This window comes from Populus euphratica, unplaced genomic scaffold (assembly GCF_000495115.2).
Source record: "Populus euphratica unplaced genomic scaffold, PopEup_1.0 scaffold338.1, whole genome shotgun sequence".
NCBI classification, from domain to species: Eukaryota; Viridiplantae; Streptophyta; class Magnoliopsida; order Malpighiales; family Salicaceae; genus Populus; species Populus euphratica.
Genome location: NW_011500228.1, coordinates 119,240 through 125,608, shown reverse-complemented (window position 1 = coordinate 125,608; position 6,369 = coordinate 119,240).

The following is a 6,369-nucleotide window of genomic DNA, read 5'->3' as shown; positions in this document are numbered from 1 at the left end:
TGGTGGAATGAGATTTAAAAAGAGTTTCAAATCATATCCAAACAATCAATGACTATTATGTAGAGAACAAACATGATTTAACATGACAAATATACTCCATATTTTAATGTTAAATCAAAACATTATTGATAAAAGGATATTAATTATATTGAGAAATTAATTATTGAAAAGTTAAATCAAGTCACTGATGATTTTTCTAATATTTAGAGGATCATGACATGTTGTTAAATAATGCATCTGATCTTCAAATATAAATTAATCATTTGTTTACTTAATAACAAATTAAATTATTTAGTTTATTTAATTATACTTATAATTTATATTTAGGTTAATATATTAGGAATCTAATGGGTTACACATATTAAGAACCATTAATCAAAAATTAAACTGAGATGATTTAATCAAGTATGACTTGTTTAAAATATATTTTAGAAATTAAGAACTAGAATATAATTAATACATGGATTATATTTCTAAATCTAAAAAACTCAAGTAAGGATTTGATTAAATTAATTTCTAAAATTATCCTGAATTAATATATAAATATTATTCTAGAGCAAATTAATATATTATTAATTTACAAGGTTTTTAGAATTTTTTATGAATAGTAAGTCGTGCTTGAAGACAAAATGAGATGTAGTACTTTAGACATGCTAATTACACTCTTCTAAATAGAGAGAAATATGTGATATTCTAGTTTTAAAATACCGAAGATGATTACATGAAAAACTTCCAAAAGAAAGCACCTTAGAGAAATACCTAGCAAGATCCTGCTCTTGGCTTCGTATATTTTTGTGGGTAAAAAACTAGCAGGTAAGAAATTTCTAATCTGCCAATATACAGAAATGCAAGCAAAGCGCTTCAAAAATCCGTAGAATTTGATATAATGCTAGTAACATGTTACAAGAAAGGAGACTCTATCAGCAGACAACAATAACATGAAAATTAGGATGTTATGGAGCAATATCAGCAATTTGGTGGTAGTTAACTAATTGACTAGAACATGAAGAATCAGGATAACAGCCTCTTTCTTTCTTCGTCAGTAATGCCTACTCCACTTTCTTACATAAGCAAACAGAGTTGTGTAGGAAATTGTCAACATTTGCAAATTGTCAATATTTTTTTAAACTACCATCAACCACCCTCTCCTTTAACAAACACCATCAACCACTTCCAACCACCATTACTTCTCAATCAAACTGCCAAGGCTCTCCTATAAATGGAGACAAAGAGATAGCAATGTAAGATAAGTGTAGTGTAAGTGTAGTGAGAGCAAAAGGGTGAAAGTGTGGTGAGTGCAACTGTGAGAGTGAGAAAGTGCAGATTTGAGAGAAACACCGAGTGTAAGAGTGAAACATCGGGTTTTGTGGGATTGTACTAGGTTGAGTTGGGTGTTTGTGTCATTCCTCCAATAATATACAATTTGCTACCTCCGTGGACGTACCCAATTTTGGAGAACCACGTAAATCTACTTGTTTATGTTTTATTTGATATCAGAGCATTAAGGCAGCTAAAACACTGAAAAAACACGTTTTTCAGCTCTCTATTCAAAGTTGCAGAATTTTCAAAGTTCTTAGATCTTAATTTTGACCATCTGTGGAGATTCCTCTCGTCGATACGAGTCCAGTGATATAAAGATCATCAAAATTGGAGTTGAAACGAGCCTTGTAGAGCTCGCCGAAGTTTTGCCAGAAATCTGCCGGAAAAACCAAACAATGCCGGAATTCTCACCTGAGAAGACATCCACATTATGTGACATGTTGGCACTGAGTCATCATCCACACCATCAACAGAGGGTCCACATTGCTATGTCATCAAACACGTCATCTAATAGTGACAGAATATTCTCCTGACAAAATAAGAATATTTCGTTGATAATAAGAGAATATTCCTGTGACAAAATATTCTTTATCAAAGACAAAATATTCCTTCCCTGAGTTAACTCGGTCAGATTGGTTTTTTGGCCAACTCAGTAATTATTTGACCCGTTTTAGGCTGAATCAAGCTGGTTCTTAGCATTTTCAACCATTCCAGACGCAACTGTGGTGTCTATTTTGTGAAACAGCATACCAAAGTTACTGTTTTGGCTCTTTTGAGCATAAAAGTGCTTGTTTTAGCAATTTTAGGAGCTTATTTGTAATGCAAAGATGTCCTAATGGCTGATATTCCAAAAGAAAGATTAGCAGGAAATGCTAGTATACCTCCACAATATATCCCAATATCGAGTACCAAATTTGAGGTGGAGAAGTTTGATGGGAAGGGTAATTTTGGCATGTGGAAATGTGAAGTCATGGATATGCTTGTCCAAATGAATTTGGATTTCACTCTAGAAGATAAACCGGAGGATTTGGATGATAAAAGCTGGGAAAGGATAAATCGGTTAGCTTGCAGTTCCATCCGACTTTGTCTTGTAAAGGATCAGAAGTACGCCTTTTCAGAACAAAACTCTGCAAAGGAATTATGGCAAGCACTGGAGGACAAGTTTATGAAGAAGAGTATAGAGAATCGTCTCTACTTGAAGAAAAGGATCTTCCGCTTTCAGCACAAGAAAGGTACTTCTATGAATGAGCATCTGAATGATTTCAATAAAATGATAGCTGATTTGAAGAATTTAGATGTGGAAATTGATGATGAAGATAAAGCTCTGCTGTTATTGAATTCACTGCCTGACACATATGAACATCTCGTCACCACTTTACTGTATGGTAAAGAAAAGATTAAATTCATTGATGTGTCCAATGCTTTGGTGAACAATGAGTACCGGAAGAAGGATCAAATTGTTCATAAGGAGTCAACTTCAGAAGCATTGACAGTTAGAGGCAGAACAAACCCTAGAAGATTTCGAGGGCGAGGGAGATCTCGCTCAAAATCCAGAGGAGAATCATCAAACAGACGATATCTTGCAAAAGATGAGTGTGCCTTTTGTCATAAAAAGGGACACTGGAAGAAAGATTGTCCGATCAAGGGCAATAAGGAAAAAGATGAACCAACTGTGAACGTTGCACGAGATGAGGATGAACGAGACTCTGCATTCATGGTCTCATCACCAGAAAACCATTCTGGTGAATGGATTCTTGATTCTGCATGTTCCTATCACATGTGCCCTAACAAGCACTTATTCTCGAGACTCGAGGAGTTCGATGGAGGAGTTGTGTTGATGGGTAATGATGATGTTTGTGAGATCAAAGGGATTGGGACTATCCATCTGAAGATGCATAATGGGGTAGTCAAGACACTGACAGAGGTACGGTATGTACCTGACCTGAAGAAAAATCTCTTCTCACTTGGAGTCCTAGAATCCAATGGTTATAAGATTATCATGCATGGTGGAGTCCTGAGAGCAATCCGTGGTGCATTAGTTGTCTTAAGAGGCACGAGGAAAGGAAACTTATATTTCCTGGATGGATCTACTGTTACCGGTACAGCAGCTGTTTCCAAAAGCATAGAAGATGATGAAGCAGATAATTCCAGACTTTGGCACATGCGTTTAGGGCATGCTGGTGAAAAGGCTTTGCAAGGATTGGTCAAGCAAGGTCTATTAAAAGGCGCCAAGACTGGGAAGCATGGGTTCTGTGAGCATTGTGTTCTTGGAAAACAGACAAGAGTCAAGTTTGGCACTGCGGTACACAATACAAAAGGGATTCTTGATTATGTTCACACAGACGTATGGGGACCTTCAAAGAATGAATCTCTTGGAGGTAATCGTTGGTTTGTTACTTTTATCGATGATTTCTCAAGACGAGTATGGGTGTACATGATGAAACACAAGGATGAGGTCCTTGATATCTTTCTGAAATGGAAGAAAATGGTGGAGACTCAAACGGGAAGGAGAGTTAAGACTCTTCGGTCAGATAATGGTGGTGAGTACACTTCAGATCCTTTCTTTAAAGTTTGCCAGGATGAAGGGATCAAACGACATTTTACTGTGCGTAAAACACCACAACAAAATGGAGTAGCAGAACGCATGAATCGCACATTGGTAGAGAAAGTCCGATGTATGCTATCACATTCAGGACTAAGCAAAGTGTTCTGGGGCGAGGCATTAAGCTATGCTCGTCATATTGTTAACCGGTTACCTTCAGCAGCATTAAATGGAAGAACCCCTTTAGAGGTATGGTCAGGCTCTCCTGCAAATGATTATGACTCTATGCGTATATTTGGTTGCTCAGCATATTATCATGTTACTGAGTCCAAGCTAGATCCTAGAGCCAAGAAAGCTATATTTTTGGGCTTTAGTGGAGGAGTAAAAGGTTACAGACTCTGGTGTTCTGAATCAAAGAAAGTGATTTTGAGTAGAGATGTCACTTTTGATGAGTCTGGCATGTTACAACAAGAGAAATCACAGGAGAAGGAAAAACAGTCTGGTGATGCACAACAGGTGGAGTTGGAGACTTCAGTCATTCCTATAAAGACTGTTCAGACAATCTCTACTGAAGGAGATTCAGATGAAAGTTCAGATGAAGAGGATGCAACAACTTCAGCAACCACACAACAAGAATCCATTGCAACGAGTAAACCGAAAAGAGTTATCAAGAAACCTGCTCGGTATTGTAACTTGGTGGCTTATGTACTTCCGATGATTGATGACGGAATCCCCTGCACCTACAAAGAAGCAGTACAGAGTGTAGAAAGTGCAAAATGGAAAGAGGCAATGGATGAAGAGATGAAATCTCTCCACAAGAATCAGACTTGGGATTTGGTACAACTCCCTAAGGAAAAGAAGACAATTGGTTGCAAGTGGGTATATGCTAAGAAGGAAGGTAATCCAGGAAAAGACAACATCCGTTTCAAAGCAAGATTGGTAGCAAAAGGCTATGCTCAGAAGGAGGGGATAGATTATAATGAGGTATTCTCCCCAGTTGTTAAGCATTCATCAATTCGTATTCTGCTAGCCTTGGTTGCACAGTTTGATTTGGAGTTAGCCCAACTTGATGTGAAAACTGCCTTCCTACATGGAGATTTGGAAGAGGAAATTTACATGTCTCAGCCAGATGGTTTCAAAGTCACTGGGAAAGAGAATTGGGCTTGTAAACTGAATAAGTCACTGTATGGATTGAAACAATCTCCTCGCCAGTGGTATAAGCGATTTGACAAGTTCATGATAGAACATGGATACACACGGAGTCAGTTTGATCATTGTGTATATTTTCGCAAACTTCTTGATGGTTCTTTCATCTATTTGCTCTTATATGTGGATGATATGTTGATTGCATCAAAGAGCAAAGTGGAGATTGACAGACTGAAAGCTCAACTGAGAACTGAGTTTGAAATGAAGGACCTTGGAGAAGCTAAGAAGATTCTTGGCATGGAGATTCAGAGAGACAGAAGAAAAGGCACAATCTGTTTGACACAGACCCAATACTTGAAGAAAATTCTAAAGAGATTTGGGGTAGATGGTAAGACCAAGCCTGTAAGTACACCTCTAGCTCCTCATTTTAAGCTAAGTGCTTCAATGTCTCCACGCACAGAGGAAGAGCGCAAGCATATGGTTCAAATTCCGTATGCAAATGCAGTTGGTGCATTAATGTATGCAATGGTTTGTACGAGACCAGATATTTCACATGCAGTCAGTATGGTGAGCAGGTATATGCATGATCCGGGAAAGGGTCACTAGCAGGCAGTTAAGTGGATTCTACGGTACATTCATGGCACAACTGATATTGGTTTGAAGTTTGAGAGGGATGATAGACTCAAACAAAATTTAGTTGGTTATGTGGATTCGGACTATGCTGGTGACTTAGACAAGCGTCGTTCCACAACAGGCTATGTGTTTACACTTGCTAAAGGGCCTGTAAGTTGGAGGTCAACTTTACAATCAACAGTAGCTTTGTCAACAACTGAGGCAGAGTACATGGCAGTAACAGAAGCTTTCAAGGAAGCTATATGGTTACATGGGTTGATTGAAGATTTGGGAATTGTTCAAGAGCACGTGAATGTCCATTGTGATAGTCAAAGTGCTATTTGTCTTGCAAAGAATCAGGTTCATCATTCCCGCACCAAGCACATCGATGTTCGATTTCATTTTGTTCGAGAAATTGTGGATGAAGGAGATATTCTGCTACAGAAGATTGGTACCGCAGATAATCCAGCTGACATGCTCACAAAATGTGTCTCAGGGATCAAGTTCCAACATTGTTTGGACTTGGTCAACATCTCTCGGTGTTGAGCACCTTCAGGGTGCAGCGCCATATGGCGCATTAGAGGCAGCATTGATTGATCACAAAGATTGGATGGAAAAATCTTGCCAAGGTGGAGATTTGTAGCAAATTGTCAACATAACATTTTTTGTCAACATTTTTCTCAACTACCATCAACCACCCTCTCTTTTAACAACCACCATCAACCACTTCCAACCACCATTCAACCACC